Consider the following 23,640-nt stretch of genomic DNA (forward strand, 5'->3'; position numbering starts at 1 on the left):
TCATTATTGAATGACTTTGTAACAGTATCAGGTCTTACTGTAAATTTTACTAAATCAGTAGTTCTGCCTATTAATGTTCCTGATTCCCTGGGTGCATCTCTCCGCAATTCTTTTCCATTTCGTTGGGCCACAGATCAGATTTCATACCTAGGTATAAACCTCACCCCCAGATACTCAAAATTATTTGCTGCTAATTGGCCACCATGTGTGTCACGCCTCTCACCTCTATTGAAGATCTGGCATGGATCCCCTATCTCATTCTTGGCAGAGTCACGGCAGTAACAATGAATGTCTTCTCTAGATTACTTTATTTAGATCACTCCCAATCCCTGTCTCATAAACGTTCTTAGATCGCTTTCAACGGATTATTAATCATTTTATTTGGCGTAACAAACGCCCTCGTTTTACTTCATCGGTCCTCTACCGGTCACAATGGGCGGGAGGCCTAGGTCTCCCCAATTTCTGGCTTTACTACCTGTCAGCCCATTTCGCAGAGCTATCACAATGGGCGACTATTGCTTCCCAGGTCCCATGGATCAGATTTGAATCTCAGTCTATACATCCGTTCTATTTACCAGGTGTATTATGGTCCAAAATTTCCTCCCCCCTCGTTATTGCTCTATAATTCCATTGTTGCCCAATCATTGATGTTTTGGTCCCGTTATAAACTTAAATTGAATCTTGTCTCCTCTGTCTCACCAGGTTCATCATTTTTTGGTGACCCAAATTTTATTACAGCATTCTCCTCTTCACAGGTATTCCGTTGGTGGTATGATAGGTCCTTTATTAGGTCATCTGACTTTCAGAGAGGAGGATCTTGTATCACTTTTGAGATGCTACGCATACTTTTTGATATTCCGCTTCGTGAATATTATCATTATCGACAGATTAGACATTTTTATAATTCACATTTTGGTCTTACGCCTTCATCTCCGATTTCATTTTTTGAATGTATTAGCCGTGACTCTCCTAGGGGCAGGGGTCTTATTTCAGATTTGTATCGCCAATTTTTGGTTACTTTCTTTCCCTCACCCCCTCTTTATAGACAGAAATGGGAGGCTGATCGTGATGTCACTTTTTCTGATGAGGATTGGGATTCCATGGTGGATAATGTGTGTAAGAGCTCTAGATCTTTCTGTCCATGAGACGGCCCTCAAAGTAATAACCAGATGGTATCATACCCCATCTAGACTACACCCCATGTATCCAGGGACGTCCCACCTTTGTTTTCGGGGCTGTGGCCTTGCTGGTACTCTAGTGCATATATTTTGGGCCTGCCCAAGCCTCTCATTGGTGTGGCACAAAGGTTCTGAAGTTGCCTTTACAATGGCAGGTGCTCCGGTGCATCTGTCTATGCAGTCCTGCCTACTGGGAGCCCCTATCTCGGGAGTTCAGACTGAGGTTATGAGGCTAATCCATAGCATTTGTATATCCACCCTATGGGCTATTGCCCTACATTGGAAATCCCTCACAGTACCATTGACCACAGTTCTGCAGAGTTGATGCGGTGATGCTCATGGAGAGAATTCATTATACTCTATTGGATAAGATGCATTTATTTGACAGAAAATGGGAACTTTGGAGAACTCACAGGCATTTACTAGATCAATAAGGACCATTTATGCTTTGATTGATTGAGTTACTTTGTTGGTCGTTTTATAACTCTGCCTCCCTCTCTACTTATATTGCTCATGTACTAAATTTCTTTTCTCTTTTTTTTCTTTTCTCTTTTTCCCTTTATTCTACATAATTTCACCTTTGAAATGAATACTGCAGTTGTTCCTTGTTTCTCTTGTATATTCTATTTGAAGCTGTAATGCCATTTTGAAGTCTATTTCTTAAAAAATAAAAACGTTTGTAAACAAAAAAATATATATTTAGTATAATTCTACAATTTTTGCAACTAACAGCTCAATGCTGTTAGCTAAACCTTCTACTAATAGCTGGACAACAAAATAACAAACGGATCACCCTTTCATCCAGCTGAGGTCTAATGTTGTTTAATGCCCATGATACCCAGCCAAGCATAGCCTCTTTGAACAATGCATACACTTACCAACTGCTTATATCTGCAGGCTAACATCTTATTCCCAATAGTCTATCCTTGGCCTGACTCCACTACCAAACGGATGTTTAATATCTTGTTTTTGGCCTCTGTGACTTCTGAAGATGTTCACTGCTCCCCCACATTTTCCTTGGTAGCCCTGAGTTGGGCCTGCCCAGGACTTTTGTTTTCCATCCATTTATATCCCAGTGACATAGACAGATGGACAACCTACCTGTTTTCACATCATGGCCTTTTGGCCTCCTGACCTGTTTTGTCAGACATTTCTCTCTTTACTAACCTTGCTTCCCCCACTTCTCTCCTCCTTTCTTTCTCTTATTCCTGTCCCAGGGGTGATGATGTCGCCATGATGCAACACCTACAATCAGCTTTGCATCTGTCCTTTATCATGGCTCCAATAAATATACTTACCCTGAATGTTCGGGGAATAAAAAAATTAAGGCCTTCAAACCTTTGCCCATGCCAAAGCACATGTGGTGTGCCTGCAGGAGACTCATTTCACTGCCAGCCATATGCAGAAATATCTCCGCTCTTCCTACCCACAGGTTTATATGGCTTCTGCCGCAACTAAACACACAGGTGTACTCAAAGCTTTCCACTGCTCTACTCCCTTTACACCCAAGGCAGGGATCTGGGACCCAGAGAGCCGTTATATTTTCTAGTGGGTCACCTTGACTCAGAGGTCACTATAGCTTCATACTATGTCCCAATTGCAGTCTTAACTCCCATTTGCTACAAGTAATAGATTCCCTATGTGGCAATTTCAGCCAGCTAGTTTATCTCTTTCTATACAAATCCCCCATAACCTCTTATCCATCCACATCCTCCTTCCAGCGACAACTCCAACAACACTCTCTCATAGACACATGGCAAGAAGCTAACCCAGCTAGAAGACACTATACATACTACTCATATCCACATAAAACTTTCTCCCACATTGACCATATATTTCTGACTAGAGGTATGTCCCCAGCCCTCCTATCCTGAACCATCATACCTTACCCCTGAACTGGTCACAAAGCTGTCCTCTTCACCCTCTCCTCCTTAGTACCCCAACAAACTAGCACTACATGGAGTCTAAATGGCCCACCCATCCCACAGACTGGACATTGAACTAGCCATCAAAGAATACCTGACACATAACACAACTGATGACATCTCTCTCCTGACCTTTTGGGAAGCCCATAAATCTGTAATTAGGGGAGCCTGTATCAGCCAAGCCTCACATCTCAAGAAAGGACAGCGAGCAATCCATCACCGCTTAGAAACCTCATTTCATCAGGCCAACAAAGCCTTCCAATCAGACCCCTCACCTTCTCATAGATTGTCCTGGACAAGACAAGGCTAGAAATAGATGTTTTCTTGACAGAATCAGATGAAAAAGTTCTACGCCAATCCAGACATGAACATTATATGAAAGCAAACAAACCTGACACTTTTCTAGCCCTGGGACTGCGAACCTCAGACCACACACACAGACTTGTCTATTTAAAGATTACAAAAACTTCACACACCAGCCATCCTAATAAAATATTACAGGTCTTCCACAAACCTCTAGCAGAATTATACTCTGAGACCGGCTCCTATGATGAATCGCAGGCCACTGAACTTTTCTCAAGCCTATCTCTACCAACACTCTCAGCTTCTCAATGTTCTTCCCTGGAAACACCTATTACAGAACTTGAGGTCCCGAACTCCATCAAGTCCCTAAAGTCTAATAAGCGGCCTGGCCCAGACAGCTTACAGTCCTATATTCCAAATATTTACTAACCTCCTTCCACCTTTATTGGTTAATGCATTTAATGCCTTACTCAAAGGTTATTCTTTCTGCTCAGACTCCCTAACAGCAGTCATTTCTATGCTACCTGAACCCCAATCAGATCACACCACATGGCTTCATTACACACCAATCTCCCTTCTTAACTTGGATGATAAAATCCTAGAAAAATCCTATCTGCATGGCTGAACTCTCATAGGCACCTTGATACACAAGGATCAGATGGGTTTTAACCCCCCTCTGCCAAGCCGAGACCACAGAGTGATTTTGCTAGAACATGCAGCTTGCATACGCCGCATACCCGGCTGTTTCCTTTCCTTAGACATAAAAAAAGCCTTTGACTCCAATGGATATCGCCCCTTTACACCTCCCCAAGGGCTTACTTGAGGTACGTGGGTAACAAGTCAGACTTTTTTTCTATACAAAGTGGAATGAGGCAAGGCTGCCCCTCCCCCCCCCTCCTTTTCTAGCGAATGAACCTTTAGCACAGCTGATAAGAACTAACACAAATATTAAAGGATTAGAACTTGGTGGTCATCATCATAAGTTATGCTTTTTCTCTGATGACAATCTCCTCTTCAAATCTTCTCCTTTGATCTCAGCACCCAACCTTCTCCAATGCGTTGACCAATTTGCAGTGATTTTGGACCTGGTTGCGAATCCCAAAAAGTCTACAGCTCTTAATATCTCTCTACCCTCCTTAACTGTGTCACAACTACAACGTCCTCCACCCTTCTCTTGGTCCAGTCAATATATTCCTGATTTAGGACCCAAGCTGATGGCAGACCTCAATATTCTATATTCTGCTAACTACCCTCCTATGTTAACACACCTTACTAATCTTATGACATCCTGGTCCAGACTACCCCTCTCATGGATGGGTTGTATCACAGTTGTAAAAAATGACAATTCTGCCCAAAATATTATACCTTTATTGGGTCCTACCCATATATATACCTTTTTGTTTCCTCTGCATATTAGTGTCGCGGCACCACTTATGTATGGGGCACTATTAAACTGCATCTACCCAGGTCCATCCGTACCTTACCGAAACTTAGAGTGGTCTGGGGCTTCCGAACTTTGCAAAATATTTCCAAGCTGCACACCTTGCTCAACTCCCTAAATATCATATCAGTTGCCAATTTACTATGGCTACACTCCAGAGACCATCGCTCACTGCAAGACCTAATTACTCAACACTACCTGTCACAGCTGCCCCCCCTCTCAGCCCCTTCTCTGTCCCTTCTCTCTCTCTGCCATCTCTCATCCATGCCCCTCATCCCCCCCTCCTGCAAATATGAAACTAATTCCTAAGGCAAGCTTGAGCCACCCTAGCTCTGGCCCCCCCGTTTGCCTAGGTGACTAGGGGGGTCCGACCAGTTTTAATAAGCTCATGCAGCGCTCCCAAGGTATTCACTGCTGGGTAGCTGACGGAAGGAGCCCAAGAGCTGTGGCCGGGACCTTTTGTGGCCAGGCTTGGCAGAGACCCAAGGCTGCCTAGGACCCCCCTTCTCCCAGAGCTGGGGGAGACTTTACTTGCTACAGAGACTCTTCCTTGGCTCTCGGTGCTGGACTTTAAGTGTGTTGGTCCTTCCGTGTCATCCTGGACTGGCGTATTCACCCTCCCTGCGAACTCCCCTATTCGGTGACTGCCGTCTGTTTGTCTCAATAAAGCTTTGTGCGTTTGCCATCTACTCTGTGTGTTCTGTCCTGCCTACGCTCCGTCACACTACCCATCTATCTGGGACAGTCTAAAGTTCTGATACACCTTACAGTCACCCCATAACCCACTCATGGCATACCTCCTCAATCCAGGCTTTTATCCGGCATGGATGCCTCCATCTTCTTTTCATGCTTGTCCTAGAGCTAGTCTAGTTCAAACTTACAATTTCACAGCACCAGACTCCTTTATACCCTTCCAAACCCTATGTGACTCCCACAAAATATCTAGACCTGAACTTTTTAGATATCTTCAGATCAATCACTTTTGTTCCTCCCACTTACACACCAACCCCCTCCCTCCTAGACATGACCAGGTTTGAACACTGTAACGGGGTTCGCTCAGCAGTGGGTGTGTGTGACCCCCTGGATGGGTGCACAACACAAAACACAGGCACAGCACAACAATGGAGGTGAAAAAAACAAAAAGGTGCAGTTTATTTACAATATTTACAGAAAAACGTAAAAAAAAAAAAAAGAAACATCAAATCCTGGCCAACTTGGATACTTACTGTACAACATAGCTTCCCTAGCTATCCACCAGGTATAGCCTGATGCTATACCTAGCCCCTGTTAGTTGGAGGCTTAGCCACACAGGCTTTTGTCTCATTGCACACAGATAGTATGTTGCTCCCCAGTCAGTTCAGGCACAGATCTGGTTCCAGGTTGGAGCAACTCCCTAAGCAGGCTGGGGAGTTTTATGAAGGCCTTAATGAGCCCACTATCTTCAGCTGGGCTCATTACCTCAGTGCTGAAGGACTCAGCACTTCCCCCCCTAGTGGAACAAATCCCCATATAGTCTAAACCTTGGACAAATGTATCGTCCATCCAGGACACAACCAGGTGATTTCACCTGCCTACTGTCACATAACATATGTAAATGTGACCCCCATGTCAGAGGTTTGATTTCCACCTTTATATACACAGCTACCAGCTCCACCACCTTACACTTCATACCATATACAGTTGTGTTCAAAATAATAGCAGTGTGTTGGAAAAAGTGACTAAAGCTGAAAATCCTTCTAATAGCTTTTATTTCCATCCACACAAATGCATTGGGAACACGACACATTCTATTCCAAATCACAACATGAAGAAAATACATCAAATTTGTGTTGTTCCTCTAAAAAAATATATAAACTGAGAAGTGTTTGAAGATTTTGCTTTCCTTTGAATGACTTCATGAATATTTGGTTGTAGTCGCACTGTTTCTGAGAACTGCTGTACATCTGTGTTGCATGGAGTCACCCAACTTCTGGCCCCTGTGATCAGGTATTCCAGCCCAGGATGATTGGACCACATTCCACAGTTCTTCTCTATTTCTTGGTTTGGCCTCAGAAACTGCATTTTTGATGTCACCCCACAAGTTTTCTATTGGATGAAGATCCGGGGATTGGGCTGACCACTCCATAACGTCCATCTTGTTGGTCTGGAACCAAGAGGTTGCACGTTTACTGGTGTGTTTGGGGTCGTTGTCTTGTTGGAACACCCATTTCAAGGGCATTTCCTCTTCAGCATAAGGCAGCATGACCTCTTCAAGTATTCTGATGTATTCAAACTGATCCATGATCCCTGGTATGCGATAAATAGGCCCAACACCGTAGTAACCGAAATTGACAGGTATCCGCTCCCACTTCTGCTGCAATCACCTAGGTGATCAGAAGTGGAAGTTGTCCTCCCCCCTCCCTCCCTGTAGTCTTCTGGGACACATGAAAGGTCCTAGAAGACTACGGGACCATTCACAAAGCACAGAGATACTCGCGCATGCTCAGTGGGCACCCGGATGTGAAGCCGCAAACTGTCACAGCTGGGTGCCCACACTGAAGATGCCACACTGGAAACACAGGGTGGCCGGTGAAACGGGCTTTTGGGAGGACACCACGAGATCGAGGGACAGGTAAGTGCCCGTCTTTTAAAAGTAAGCAGCTACAGTTTTTGTAGCCGCTGACTTTTATTTTTTTTTATTTTCACTGGAACTCCACTTTAATGTATGAAGATTTTATTTGTACTGTACAAATTACAACCTGTACGTTACCTCTAAGGGTTGTACCCCTTCTGACTTACTGTTGGTGAGTCCTGCAATCACATTGTTATGAGCTCCTTGTAAAACTATTATCTCTTTCCAATAAAATCTATGAACAAGAGAAGATATGGACCCCACAATTCCTCTATATACTCCACAATTCTCCCATGTGGACACCTCGTAAGTGGTTCTCCAGTATAGACTCCCAGTTTGGGGAGCTCATTTTGTCTTGGAAATTCACAAATTTTTCCTTACCGTGAGTACCCACGGTTGGATGTGCAGAAATCCCCCATAAAGCTGTGCGAACTTCGCTTACTGTGACTGCAGCTTAGCTCCACGATTCCTGCGCCTCCAACTGGGTTAGCTATCTTGAGATGTGGGGAAATGGAGCTCCAGGTACCTAGGAATGATCACATGACACTCTCAGGTTGCTGTTGGAATTCACATAGAGGCTGGCTTCAGACTCAGCCCCCGGTTTTATTACACACACACACAACACACATGCCCCCCACATGAGTCAGGTCAATCCCCTCCCACAGAACAATGCATGGGGAGTGCCTATACACAGGATGTACATTCCAATTGGAGCGTAGCCTTTCCTCTTATCTATCACCAGTCCTCCCCTCCCTCCATGAGCTCTCTGAGGGAAGCAACCTTCCCCCTTTACACCAATCCTCCCCTCCCCCCCATGAACTCTCTGAGGAGAGCAAACTTCCCATCCTATTAGCTCCTAGTGGTATGTAAATTCTCTGTACAAGCATCCCCTAGATTAAACAGTGCCAGTCTGTATCTGAATGGGCCGATAAGATCTTTATTAAAACACATCCATCCAGATACAGTTTCAGGTCGGTAATGGCTTGTAAGATTTACATGAGCCTACACACGGAGTTTGCACTGCTTGGCGCCTTGCGGTACGGAGTCCATATGGTACTATTCTGTTGATATGTGGATACAGGCCCGCAGCCTACCGCCGGCGGCATTCGCATCGAATGCCGTGGTGGTATACACGCCGGTCTATAAGCGCAGATCTGCCATCTCATCCGTTACCGAGCTGAGTACTGTAATACATACATTGTACATGCGCATGGTTCAATTGCAGCCTTCAGAGCTTTAATTAAGCCACACGAGAGACATATGAATAACACTAATATATGACACATTTAAAGTTCAACCTGTAAATACAAAATTTCCATGACAATTTAGAAGAAGCAGCTAGAATCAAACTCACTACTCTACAGTATGGTGAAGACCAAGGAGGCCTAGCAATACCAAATGCTAGACTTTATATTATAGCTGCCCAACTTCAACATCTTACCAGGTGGGACTTAGTAGACACATTAGATCCCATCCGTTGATTGTTACTTCCATCAGATACAGATTTCACATCACTCTTACACTTGTTAATGGGCTTCAGATGGCACCAGTGGGAAAGGCATGATCTCTCATCTATTTATTCCAGTCTTTTGACTCTTGCCGAAGACCTATTAGAAAGAAATGGGAAACAGAGAAAATAATAGAGAGTGGTGGGAGGTGATTGTGACCTCCATACCTCTCATCTCTCTGTCCTCTTCACAGAAACTCAGTCATTTCTTTTGCATAGAGCTTTCTGGACTCCAGCTCAATTGTTCAGCTAGGACAGGAGGGATTTCCCCTTATGACCCCAATTGTAGTGGTGATGTCGGGGATTTGATACATGTTTTGGAGATGTCCAAAATTAGTCAACAAGTGGAACAATGTGACCAGTATTATAACGTTGGTGTTCAATATTCCTCGGGTGTGCCTCTTGGTCTCAATAGAGGAGGAATTATTTACACCTCCTCCTATTACAAGTCATATAGCAATAGTGAGGCTGCTTGACCATAAAAAATATCCCGATCTTGGCTATCATCTCAAACTCCCAGCAGACAACAGTGGATTGAGCAGGTGAACTCCACATTAACATCATAGGTTTTTAAAATTTTAGCTTTTTTAGCCCCATAGAAGGAAAACGAGCCAGTTGTATCCTACTGAATGGTAACTACATGGGGGACCCATACTTGGGGTATGATCCTGTAAAAGTGACACCATAGACAAAGCAAGTTATTGTTCTGTATGATCTGTAACAGTGCCACAACCGCCTATACGTGAGAATGTATGACTCCATTGTCTGGGCTGAATGTTGGGAATACTGTGCGCACTTAGAAACTTTCTTAATAAAATCTATTTGATTAAAAAAAATACTGTAGATAATGCTGTACATATTCTTTCTATTCATAAGATATATTTAGTAATGAACATTAAAAATAGAAAGCAACTTTATGTAGCCCTTTATATAGAATTTTAACTTTTTTTTTTTTGGTACAGGTGGATTGATGAACCAAGTTTTCGGTCATGTTGGTCTTCATGAATACAGCTCACATGGAAAACAAGACATATGGGTGTCTTAATTGACTGAAAGTCTTTATTGCAGCTCACTGGAGGATTTACACGGGATACAAGTCATATCTGTGTTCTAAAAGTCATGGTTTGGATCCTCTTCCACATTGATCCAGCCTCAGATGACAACAGGAGAAAAGGAATTTCAGTGTTTTGGAAGTGACAATGGCTTTACACTAAAGTCCAAACCACATATACATAAGAGGAGTCATTTCATACTACTTCTTGTTTGGAGAGAAAATATATCACACACCAGAAGGTTCACAAGGGAGAGAAGCCATATCATTGTTCTAAATGTGACAAAACTTTTACACGCAAGAGAGACCTTATGGTACACCAAAGAGTTCACACTGGAGAGAAGCCATATCAGTGTTCTGAATGTGATAAAGCTTTTACAGTGAAGTCACATCTTATCACACACCAGAGGATTCACACTGGAGAGAAGTCATATCAGTGTTCTGAATGTGATAAAGCTTTTACTCAGAAGTCAAGTCTTATCACACACCAGAGGGTTCACACTGGAGAGATATATCAGTGTTCTGAGTGTGATAAAGCTTTTACTCAGAAGTCAAGTTTTATCAGACACCAGAGGATTCACACTGGAGAGCTATATCAGTGTTCTGAATGTGATAAAGCTTTTACTCAGAAATCACATCTTATCACACACCAGAGGATTCACACTGGAGAGAAGCCATATCAGTGTTCTAAATGTGATAAAGCTTTTACTCATAAGTCACATCTTATCAGACACCAGAGGATTCACACTGGAGAGAAGTCCTTTTAATGCTCTCCATGTGACAAAACTTTTACAGTTAATGCCGGTCTAATCTATCACCGGAGGATTCACAAATTTCAGCATTGATTAAATTCTGGAAGAAAAGAGATATTAAATAAGTTTCAGGTGTCACAAGTTAGTTTCACATCCCCAATGTCATCCCACAAGCTAGAGAAGAAGGGATAAGATAAAATGTTACCTTAAAAGAAACAAACTAAAATCTGAGCAAACTGGAATGTAATCGAATGAACTGAGTTTAGTGCTTATGTCCATCAATACACAACTAGAAGGGATTTGAATATTTTATCTTTGACAATCTTTTTTAAGATAAGCATCAATAACTGAACAGATTCCCTCATGATTCTCATCCTTATCTTTTTTATGGAGCTTTGAATGAACATGTAACGCATTTTCATGATATACCAACTGAGTTGTGTTTCCAAGCATTTTCTTCATTTCTGGATCCTGAGGTAATACATGACCAACACTGCCTCAGTACCAGAGACTAGGATGGGGTCTATTATCTTACCAAGTCTCTGAAGCCTCAGTGGGAGAGTCCATTCCAGGTTCTTCTGACTATTGATACATCATCAGCCAGGCTTGAGGTCTCCAGCTAAGCCCACCTTGTCCAATCCTCCCATTACATGTTCCATCTCCTCTCCCATTATCAATGCCTTCTTTCCACATTTCATCTCCTCTCATTATTATTATTATACAGGATTTATATAGCGCCAACAGTTTGCTCAACGCTTTACAATATAACGGGAGACAATACAGCAACAATACAGTTAAATACAAGCGGAATAGGAGGATCCTTCTCTTCGGAGCTTACAGTCTAGGAGGGAGGGGCTAGTGGTACAGAAGGTAGTAACTGGGGGATGGACTGGTTGGAAGAGTAGAAGATTCCATTGGTGATGTAATTTGGGGCAGAGTTATAAATTACTTTATATGTTATTGTTAATGTTTTGAATTTTCTCCGTTGGGCAATGGGAAGCCAGTGGAGGGATTGGCAGAGGGGGGTGGAGGACACTGAATGGAGGCCAGTGGAGGGATTGGCAGCGAGGGGTGGCTGATACAGAATGGTTAGTAAGGTGGATGAGTCTGGCAGAAGCATTCATGATAGACTGAAGAGGGGATAGCCTGCAATGTGGTCGGCCAATGAGGAGAGATATAACAAGGGAGTGAATAAGTTGCTTAGTGGTTTCCAAGCTTAAGAACGGCCATATCTTGGAGCTGTTGTGGAGGAGAAGTCTACAAGATTTGGACAGTGATTGGATTTGGGAATGAAAAGACAGATGGGAGTCTAGAATTACACCAAGTACCCTGGCATGAGGGGAGGAACTGATGATTTTGTTATTGATCTTGATGGAGAAGTCGGGGGAGGGGGCACAGGCTGGAGGGAATACTAAGAGTTCAGTTTTGGAAAGATTGAGTTTGAGGAAGTGGAGTGACATCCATGCCAATATGTCGCTTAGTAGGTTAGTAAAGCGAGAGAAGACTGAAGGGGCGAGGTGAGGAGGAGATTGAAGGGGTGAGGTGAGGGGTAGATAGATTTGTGTGTCATTAGCATAGAGGTGGTACTTAAAGCCATGGGAGTTTATTCAGTGACAAAGGGAGGAGGAGTAGATGGAGAAGAGTAGGGGTCCAAGGACGGAACCTTGAGGGACCCGCTACAGAAAGAGGGAGTAGAGAGGAGGAGGCAGAGTTATAGGTAATGCTGATGGAGCGCTGCGATAGGTAGGAGGAGAACCAGGAGAGAGCAGAGTCTTGGAGGCAAAAAGAGTTGTTTTTTTTTTTTGAGGAGGGGATAGTCAACTGTATCAAAAGCTGCAGAGAGGTCAAGCAGTAAGAGTACTGAGTAGTGGCCATTGGTTGGGATGAGTACTGAGTAGTGGCCATTGGTTGGGATGAGTACAGAGTAGTGGCCATTGGTTGGGATGAGTACTGAGTAGTGGCCATTGGTTGGGATGAGTACGGAGTAGTGGCCATTGGTTGGGATGAGTACTGAGTAGTGGCCATTGGTTGGGATGAGTGCGGAGCAGTGGCCATTGGTTGGGATGAGTGCGGAGCAGTGGCCATTGGTTGGGATGAGTGCGGAGCAGTGGCCATTGGTTGGGATGAGTACGGAGCAGTGGCCATTGGTTGGGATGAGTACGGAGCAGTGACCATTGGTTGGGATGAGTACGGAGCAGTGACCATTGGTTGGGATGAGTACAAAGCAGTGGCCATTGGTTTTAGCAGTTAGTAGATCATTAGTGAGTTTTAGTAGGGCAGTGTCAGTGGAGTGTAGTGAGCGAAAGCCAGACTGTAAAGGGTCAAGAAGGTTGTTGTCGGTGAGGTAGGAGCTCAGGCGATTGTAGACTAAGCGTTCTAGGAGTTTAGAGGTAAATGGCAGCAGGGAGATGGGTCTTAAGTTGTTCAGGTTGGTGGGGTCCAGGGAGGGCTTTTTAAGTATGGGTGTGATGTGCGCGTGCTTTAGAGGGGAGGGGAAGGCACCAGTAGAGAGGGAAAGATTGAAGATGTGAGGGAGCATAGGATGGAAGAAGAGGATGACCGTAGTAGTTGTGAGGGGACAGGATCCAGGGGGCAGGTAGTGAGACGGGCTTCTGAGAAACCTTAATGACCTCTTCAGTGGTAGCAAGGTCAAAAGAGGAAAGTGTTGAGGGAGATTTAGTATAGGGTATGCTAACTGGGATGGATGTATGTGCAGTGGAGATGCCCCTACGAATTGCATCAATCTTGTTTTTGAAATGATTTGCAATCTCGTGAGCAGTGAGTGAGGTACTGGGTGGAGGTGGAGAAAGTTGAGAGTTAGAAGTAGAGAAGAGACAACAAGGACTTGATGACAAGGTATTGATGAGAGTGACAAAGTAGGCTTGTTTGGCAGCATGGAGGGGGGAATTGTATGTGAAGAAAGCAGATTTATATCGGGTGAATGCTTGGTGAGATTTGGTTTTACGCCACATTCGCTCCAGCACACGACTATGTTGTTTAAGATTTCTGGAGTTGTCAGTCTGCCAAGGTTGTAATGGTCGGGGCCTGATGCTTCGTGTTGTTAGAGGATCAAGTGAGTCTAATGTGGATGAAAGTGAACTGTTGTAGACAGCAGTGGCCAGGTCAGGGCAGGACAGGGGAGAGATTCCGTCATAGAGTTGGTCAGTTGCAGAGTGGAAGGGAGAAGGGTTCAAGTTGTGAAGGTTTCTGCAGGTGATTGCTGATTGGAGGGATAGGTGTTTGAAGATGAGGAGACTGAAGGTGATGAGATTGTGATCACAGAGAGGAAAGGGGGTGTTTGTGAGGTTGTAGGATGTCATCTCATGGGTGACAACCTTTCAGGCAGGTCTGCAGCTGTGACACCAGCTAGAAAGAAGTCTCTGTTCAGTGAGAAAACAACATCCCAAGCTGATGCAGGCCTTCCAGTACTGAGTTACTGCTGATTTAGGGGATGTATTCAGCAGTAAAACGTAAGCCCAGCTGGCCACTTGTGTTCCATGTGGTTCTGCCAAATGGGATTCCATCAGGTGAAGATCAGAAATCCTTGTTCCATGTTTTCTCTTTCCAGCTATTACTCCTCTCCATAGACTAATCACACAATACAACTGCCAGAGATCTGAACTTACAAAGTGCTGAGTGTGCGGTCATATTCCTACCACTTCTCCCGGGGGACTGACATTCCTCTGATTGGGGTTCACAATAATCACTCTGAGTGCACACATCTCTTTTTGGTGTAAAGTTTGTAAAGAAAACTTCTTCTCCCTGGAAATATTACAACGTTGGCACCAAAGTGTAACTATGGGCAAAATCAATAATGACATTAATAATGAAATCTGTCATTAGCAGAGCAGGTTTTGCTTTTCTGATTCTCCTATTGTATTTTTTTTTTTGTTGTACCTCGCAGTAGATTGGTTTTTTTTTTGTACTTCCTGTAGAAGACTAAGTCTTTTGGGAAAAATGGCAGTTGGAGGGGTCGGGGCAAATCCTATAACACTGCTGGAGGTGCTCACAACTGTCAGTTGTCATTCATATGGGGGGTTGGACCTTATAGAGAACCTGTTGCTGTAACTGCTGCAGAAGCGTTAGCTGAAGTTGGGCTTTACTTGTTGTGTGTCTTACTTATAATCTATCTAAGACTTCCCTGTACAGGGTGACAACACTGCTGTGTAATGTTCCTGCAGAATGATCAGGGTTGTCACCCTGTTACAGAAGGTGGGAAAATAACAGATGTACAGACAGGACCAACAGCTGATACAACTATGTTGCAGAGGGAACTCTGGGAATGCTAATGACAGATTGCATTACACATTCAGTTAGCAGACTTCCTGCTGTTGGTCTGATGTTTGAATTGTGTTCTGATATTTACTGTCCTCCTGTAAAAGGTGTAAATGATCGCCCGCATGTTTCCTGTAGTAGCAGGGACTACAAACTCATATCAGGAATAGTAGGATGGCTACCTACCCAAGAGGGTCACCTTTTTGGATTTGGGGGGAAACATTTCACATGGTTTCTTTCCATTAATGACACCGACAAGGGGAGTCTCACTTCACTAACAATAGGAGAGCCAATCACAGGCCAGTAACATTTCATGTTGTCTCAATGTATTGCAGAATGTTTAATCCCCATTGGTCCAATGGATTCCTAGTCCTTCCAGATGCATTGCTTCTTGTGTGGAAGGAGCACCCTAAAATGGCTTCCCTTCTATTCCACCCATAGCTGTACTTTAGGTCATGTTGCCCCTCCCCCATATCTGTAAGGGAAAGCCTCAATTTCTCCCAATACTCCCCTGGCCTTCCAGTGAGAAGAAACATTTTCTCTGGAGTGGAGATGTTTTATGCAGTGAGCCCTTCATAGACGGGATGGGAATCTAAGTAATCTAAGATGAGTAAGATGAACCGGTGTACTGGAGTCATGGATCAGATAACCAATGACACCATTGATGGTATAGCAGAGCTGACAGCAGAAGTGGCTCCATCACCTAAGGTGGTGTCACAGAACTGCATGGCGGCTGACTATCTCTCAGAAGATCAATGCAGAGTCTACAAACTGGTGTCAGAGAGTGTTGTACATTTATATTAGATCATGAGGATCTCAGAAGGAGATATCTACACAAGGTAAAGGAGTTCCAACAGTCACCTGGGTGGGGGGAAGTGGGATCCATTTTCTTGGATGGGTTTAGCTGGAACTTGGTTGAGTAATATGGTGGCTTTGCTTCTTAGGCCATTAGTTGCTACTATAGATTTGATGATAATTGTATACATTGTTGCTGTTGTGTGTTTTGCTGCCAGTTAATTTTGCTTGTTTATGCACATGATTACATTCACATTGTTAGGCCAGAAGATTATTTAAAACCCCAAAAACTTTTTCTTATTTTCTGAAAGCAGAGACCCTGGAGAATAAAATGGTGGTGGTTTTTATCACACAATATTAGCACAGCTGTCTATGAAATGCATATTTTCAGTAAAAAAAACCTCAATACCGATAATTCCAGTGCAGACAAACACAATATATGACCCAATTTGATGAAATATGTAAGATGAGGTTGGCATCAAGTATATAGATACCAAACATGCAAACTTTAAAAATGTCATGTGCTTGTGAAATGGTGACAAACTTCAGTACCAGAAATTGTCCATAGGTGACGCTTTCAAAGCCTTTACAGGTCATCAGTTTATATAGTGAACCATGAATGATGGCCCTAGAGTTATTCCTCTCCCTCTGGTGTGTGCAGAGATATGTACAATGTGTAGTGTGATTGATGTTTTCCTACATAACCGCACCCAACCCTTGCAATTGCTCATGTATACGGGAACTGGGGGCTTTAAAATGTGTTTTGTGTGTTTTTTCATTTACAGTGTGTTACTTTACACTTTTCTTTCTCTGAACTTTATTATTGCCATATAGGGGGTTAATAGCCTCGCATGTGATAACATATTGCTGGTCACAGATCCTCTTTAAAGAAACACAAGAGGTCTATCAGACCCCTAATGTCACCTCTGGACCCCAAAAAAGATGGTCAAGCACAGATCATGTTTGATCAGCTCCTTGAAGACACGAATGTACATCTGCCAAATCTGTATCTGAGTAGACCATAGAAGCAGCATTAGAAAGAAATGTGAGCATGGCTTTAGTCAGGCGATGGTCCTGGTGGTCATGGTCTTGTTCTCCTTCAGGTCCTCTCACCTTGTAGGGTTACATAAGTGGACGGGGCTGGTATTAATGAGGGGTGTGTCATATGTTAATCAGTTTCTTAGCATAGATGATATAAATGGTATAAATAGATCCTTGAAATGTAAACAATCTATCTCTTTCCTTCTGTTGTTAAAGTATCACATGTATATGATGAATAAAGTTGGGTGATATTTTCACAGCACAATACTGTGGTCTGGGTTCTTCTACAACAGATCCCCCCAAAAATGTCCTCTTCCAGTTCTAGGAGTCTGGTGGAATGGTACACAAGCTGATGGTATCTCTTAGGCCCCTTGTACATGGGGGGTCCGGCCCCTGTGGGTGCAATGCTGGCATTATAATACACCTGGTAGGCACAGGTACAGCGTCCAGCCCTGCTGCCTGCAGCCTGTCAAAGTCTACACTACATGGTTGCCTAAGCCTCCTTATGGTGGTCATTGGATTTTGGGAGCTGCATGTGGCAAGGCTGCCAGAAAGTCGCTCACTTGGGGTGTCCTCATACTGGGGAGAAGTAGCAGAATGTGTTTTGGGGTGTAATTCCACATATTCCCAAGGCGTGTGCCAGAAAAAGCTCATTAAATTACATTTTGTTTTTCATTTTCCAATAACTTATGGCAAACACTGTAAATGTTCCATGGACACAACATGCCTCTCAGCACATACCTTGGGATGTATCCTTCCCATAAAGGGGACATGTGGGGATGTTTGTAAGGTCCGGGCATTTTAGTGCCTCAAGAAATGTGATCGGCAGTCAGAAAGTAACAGCGACGTAAAAGCTGCATAAATTCCATTCTATATCCCATAGTTTGTAGACGCCATAACTTCACACAGACCAATCAATATCCACGGATTCAGCTGTGCTTCTACCAAAGACACGGAGCAGAATACACATTGTACTACATGTATGAAGAAATCTGATTTTATGGGATATGTTTTATAACAAAGTAGAAGATATCATTTAATCCAATCTGAAAATCAGTGTTGCTCTATCTCATACACGCCATATTCATGTACATATATACATATAAAATATACAATAAAAGTCCTTATAATTGGAACAGTTCAATCAAATATTGTGCTAGAATAAAGGTGTTTGATATAGAATGTGCTCCAGAAAGACTGCAGTGCTCCCCCGTGAAATCTGCACCTCCACCTATGGATAAGGATGGCCGCTCACCTCATAGTATGGACCTATAAACTAATATAGGTCAACCAAGCAAAAGGATTCCATGAAAAATATAATTTGTATTAAAAAATAAATCCCAGTGCTGATCAAATACCACCAAAGAAAGCTCTATTTGTGTGCAAAATGATATCAATTTAATTTGTGTGCAGTGTTGCATGACCTCACAATTGCCAGTGTTGAATGGCAAAAAATACTTCGGTCATAAAGGGAGTAAAACGTTCCGGAGCTGAAGTAGGTAATAAATCTTGCTGTCATCGTACAGTTTGGTTTCATTTTCTTGTGACATTTCTTGGGCTGGTGGTGGTGATCACACATATACAGAGACAGGAAGTCTATATGGAAGACAGGAGGGGATGTCAGGCACAGACAGGAAGTGATGTCGGGCACAGATGGGAAGTGATGTCGGGCAAAGACGGGAAGTGATGTCAGGCACAGATAGGAAGTGATGTCGGGCACAGACAGAAAGTGATGTCGGGCACAGACGGGAAGTGATGTCGGGCAAAGACGGGAAGTGATGTCGGGGACAGACAGGAAGTGATGTTGGGCAAAGACAGGAAGTGAGGTCAGGCACAGACAGGAAGCTCCATGTGGGAGGAATTATAGAGGAGACTTTGCTGGAAGTGTGAGCTGAGGAGGTAAGAGATTGTATTTGATCATATCTCCCATCACTCTCCCTTGTGTGACACCATATTTCTCTGTCCCTCTTTGTCCTGTAAATGTTCCTCTTTTCGGTGTGATGTACACACAGACATATGAACAGACAATAGAACGGCCCAAAGTCTTCATATGGCTCTCAGATTTCACATTATTTCTCGGATTGAAGTGAAAACTCGGATAGAAAAGAAAAGTACTAGTGAGAACAGACATAAGTCGGTGTGTCGTGGTATAGGGGCCTGCCAATTACTAATCCCCTTATTAATGCCATTAATGCCTTGTATCACATGACCTCAGCATCCTGCTCTGTATAGTTCCAATTGTCCTCTGTGTCACTCAGCCAAATGGCCTAACTCAATTACTGTGGGCCCCCCTCCCTCCCGGCCAGCTGCCCTGCCAACTCGCCGCACACCTCCCAAATTGCCTTTCATCGAGGCAGACATCATCCCTGCCCCCAGGATGTCCCTGCTACCAGCCTGATTCATCCCTGGGGTCTAGTGTTCACCCCTCCCCCTCTCATCCTGCAGCCCTGGGATGAGAGGTGAGACTTCCACCACCCCATCCTGTCTCTTCCTCTCTGGCAGTGGAGAGGTGGCGAGATTCACACCTCTCCATGGAGAGGTGTGAACCTCCCACAGGGATGGCCCTGGCTCCAGCATCTAGCTGACACCATCTCAGCCCTGACATCCGCAGAACGGGCACACAAAATTCCCGCGCACGCAGATGACATGGAACAAAGGTCACGCTCATGAGAGCACAACCCCTGCCCAGGGGGCATGCCTCATTGCCGGGCAATGAGGCACGCCAGCACCGGCCCCTGTTGCCAAGGCGGCCGGGAAGCGTCCCACACGAGTTTAAGAGGCTGGTGCCGGGCGCATTCCGTTGTGCAGTCATCAAAGGATCCCCAGCTATGGAGGGACCTTTGTTACTAGACTTTGCCAGCCCACCCCTCAGCCTCACAGAGACCCCACAGGAGGGGAGAGACAGCCTGCCTGCTATTGCCAGAGACCCCACAGAAGGGGAGAGACTATCACAGCCTGCCTGTCATTGTCAGATACCCTAGAGAAGAGGGAGAGACTATCACAGCCTGCCTGTCATTGCCAGAAACCCCTCAGAAGGGGGAGAGACTATCAAAGCCTGCCTGCCATTGCCAGAGACCCCACAGAAGGGGAGAGACTATCAAAGCCTGCCTGTCATTGTCAGAGACCCTAGAGAAGAGGGAGAGACTATCATAGCCTGCCTGTCATTGCCAGAGACACCTCAGAAGGGGAGAGACTATCACAGACTGCCTGTCATTGCCAGAGACCCCACAGAAGGGGGAGAGACATCACAGCCTGCCTGCTATTGCCGGAGACCCCACAGAAGGGGAGAGACTATCACAGCCTGCCTGTCATTGCCAAAGACCCCACAGAAGGGGGAGAGACTATCACAGCCTGCCTGTCATTGCCAGAAATGCCTCAGAAGGGGGAGAGACTATCACAGCCTGCCTGTCATTGCCAGAGACCCTACAGAAGGGGGAGAGACTATCACAGCCTGCCTGTCATTGCCAGAAACCCCTCAGAAGGGGGAGAGACTATCACAGCCTGCCTGTCATTGTCAGAGACCCTACAGAAGGGGAGAGACTATCACAGCCTGCCTGTCATTGCCAGAAACCCCTCAGAAGGGGGAGAGACTATCACAGCCTGCCTGTCATTGTCAGAGACCCTACAGAAGGGGAGAGACCATCACAGCCTGCCTGTCATTGCCAGAAACCCCTCAGAAGGGGGAGAGACCATCACAGCCTTCCTGTCATTGCATAAACCCCTCAGAAGGGGGAGAGACTATCACAGCCTGCCTGTCATTGTCAGAGACCCTACAAAAGGGGGAGAGACAATCATAGCCTGCCTGCTATTGCCAGAGACCCTACAAAAGGGGGAGAGACTATCACAGCCTGCCTGTCATTCCCAGACACCCCACAGAAAGGGATAGACTATCACAGACTGCCTGCCATTGCCAGAGACCCCACAGAAGGGGGAGAGACAATCATAGCCTGCCTGCCATTGCCAGAGACCCCACAGAAGGGGGAGAGTCAATCATAGCCTGCCTGCTATTGCCAGAGACCCCACAGAAGGGGGAGAGACTATCACAGCCTGCTTGTCATTGCCAGTGTCATGGAAATTTTGTATTTACAGGTTGAACTTTAAATGTGTCATATATGAGTGTTATTCATATGTCTCTCGTGTGGCTTAATTAAAGCTCTGAAGGCTGCAATTGGGCCATGCACATGTACAATGTATGTATTACAGTACTCAGCTCGGTAATGGATGAGATGGCAGATCTGCGCTTATAGACCGGCGTGTATACCACCACGGCATTCGATGCGACATTCGTTGTGACACACAGCATATAGCTCTAGCTTTTCCCTGTAGTTCACTAACTTTGTCCATATGGGCCTGGACCTTGTCATCGGTGTCTTCTATCCAAGTACAACAATCCTCTCAGATGAACTCACAGAACCCCCCTTTGGCGGCTAAAAGGTAATCAAGGGCCATCTTCTCCTGAAGCACTAAAATTCCCATCTGCCGTTGTTCTTGGGCAATTTCTCTGACAGCCTCTACGGTCTCATTAAACATACTATCCACGATGACAGAAAAATTGTTAAGGTGCTTCATAAGTTCTATTCCCCAACCTGTCCATGAGGGGAACCAAGCCCATGCTTGGTTGCCCTCAGAGAACAGCTCCCTGCGTACTCTCCCTGCCATCCTTACCTTCTTGTGGACCATCAACTCTTCATGATCCATCACTACATAGGATGCGGGGACTAGCTTTATGAGGGCACACAAACCTTTCGTGTTCTGGGGAAATGTTCTGCTGAACAAATAGGCTGCCGAACCACACAGAAAATAGTATGGACCTGTCAGAGCAGAGCAGGAGGAGTTCTTCATTCGGCCTCTGGCACTGAACAACAGTTGCACAGACTGGGGGATTGCTCCCTCAGTCTGCACATCACATCCGTCCTTCCAACACACGTGGTCTGGTCGGTCAGTGTGGTTACTCAGAAAGGAAGTCTGGTTAGTCAGATTGACAGTTATACCTCCCTCGCAGGTGGTAGTCCCAACAAACTTGTTACCTGTGCCAAAGCTGATGTTAAAGCACACCTGAGGGCTGCCTAGCTGTCCAGTTACTCATAATGGACTGGTGAGGGCCCTACAGGAGCTAGAGCTAATATTGGTGCTAAAACTGATGTTACCTGCTAAAAATGTGTCATTGAGTTCTACCGACAAATGTCTACGTGGGGGCTGACCAGGGGTCCCTTGCTTTTTCATGCCGACGTGGATGTCATATAGGGCATGAACAGCGGCCATTGCGGACATGTGATGACTGGGTGGGGGCTTAGAGCATACCCAACAGTTGGTTTTGTTGGCGGTTCTGGCTAAACGCAGATGCATTTTAAATAAAAGGTTGGGGTATCTGCCGTCTTTTCCTTTGTTCACACACATGTAAGACATACAAACAACAAGAAAAAGGAAAATGACACCCTTCATTCTCTGGTGTAGCTGAAAAGCTTCTTGCAGTGGCTTGCGTGCACCCAGTTGTCTCGTCCCTCGAGCTTGAGTGAGGTAGGTGTCATCAGCTGGACTTGGTATGGTCCGGTGAACCGTGGCTCGAGTCCGGTTCTTTGATGTTTCTTTAGGACGACCCAATCACCTGGCTCAATAGAAAGAACACCTGTTATTGCATTTGGATCGGGGAGTGATTTGCAAACCCGGTGGTGTATCTTCTGCAGCTCCCGTTGCAGAGATTGCACATAACCTGTAAGCTGTGAATGCAAAGATGACAACTGTTGAGGAATGTACAACCCTGTTTTGGGAGGTCCCCCAAACAACACATCGTAGGGTGACAGCCCATGTGGTTGCCGAGGGGCATTCCGGATGGAATAGAGGGCAATGGGGAGACACTCAGGCCAAGGTTTTTTGGTATCGGCCATGATTTTGGAGATCCTGTTTTTAAGGATTCTGTTGAGACGTTCAACCTTACCGCTACTCTCGGGGTGATACGGGGTGTGTAGCCATTGGTTGATGTGAAAGGCTTTACATACCTCTGCAAAGATCTGTCCAGTGAAGTGTGACCCCCTATCGGACTCAATGGTTTCAGGTAGACCCCAGCGGCACACAACCTCAGACAGGTATTTCTTCGCCATGGTACTAGCGTTGGCACACGTCAACTCACATGCCCTGGCCAGTGCCCACAGCTCAGCTTCCTGAGCTGACATATGTGCATTCAAAGAGCCCTTTTCCACAACTAGTGTGTGGCTTAACACCTTGGGTGTAGTACCTGGAACCATCGACAAAAAGATTTTTCGCTTCCGGTAGTGGCGCTTCCTTCACTGGGCTGATCGCCGCTGACTCCAGTTCCATCAGAGAAATGCAGTCATGTCCTTTGGAAGAGAGATTAGTAGTGGACAAAGAACTCATGTTAGCAGAAGAGGTGTTAGTATCGTTAGTCGGGTTGCAAAATTCAGCACTGTCGTTGCTGTCCTCCCCCCCCTTCTTATCTTCCAACACAGGAAGAAGAGAAGCTGGGTTAAGAATAGTGCATCATTTGATGGTGAGGTTAGTAGGGGTTAGGAGGGCTTTCCCCTTAGAGGGGTACCTTGCCTTGGATGTCCTGTTTTCGCAAGACCGTTCTTGCTGCACTGGTGTCGGTGAGGCAAGGGAGGGGATGTTTTAATTCCTCTAGAAAAAGATGGATCTGGGCCGACACCGATTTGCCAACTTCCTATGAGAATTCATAGGAGTTACTTACCATGGTGGTCACAGGGGCGGAGGACTCATCAGGAATGAACTGCCACCGACCTTTAGGT

General features: G+C 45.1%; 1 long non-coding RNA gene across 2 annotated transcripts in view; it reads left to right on the plus strand.

Annotated features, from left to right (window-relative positions):
- The window catches only part of LOC149455067 (uncharacterized), a 28,323-nt gene extending 11,179 nt beyond the window's left edge, over positions 1-17,144 (plus strand). For both annotated transcript variants that reach the window (XR_016314111.1, XR_016314110.1), the window contains exon 2: positions 9,928-17,144. This is a non-coding gene — a long non-coding RNA (uncharacterized LOC149455067). The remainder of the gene's footprint in view (positions 1-9,927) is intronic.
- Positions 17,145-23,640: the final 6,496 nt, after the last annotated feature.

The sequence above is a fragment of the Staurois parvus genome, unplaced genomic scaffold (genome assembly GCF_062004578.1).
Source record: "Staurois parvus isolate SC_StPar_1 unplaced genomic scaffold, SC_StPar_1.0 ptg000407l, whole genome shotgun sequence".
Classification (NCBI taxonomy): domain Eukaryota; kingdom Metazoa; phylum Chordata; class Amphibia; order Anura; family Ranidae; genus Staurois; species Staurois parvus.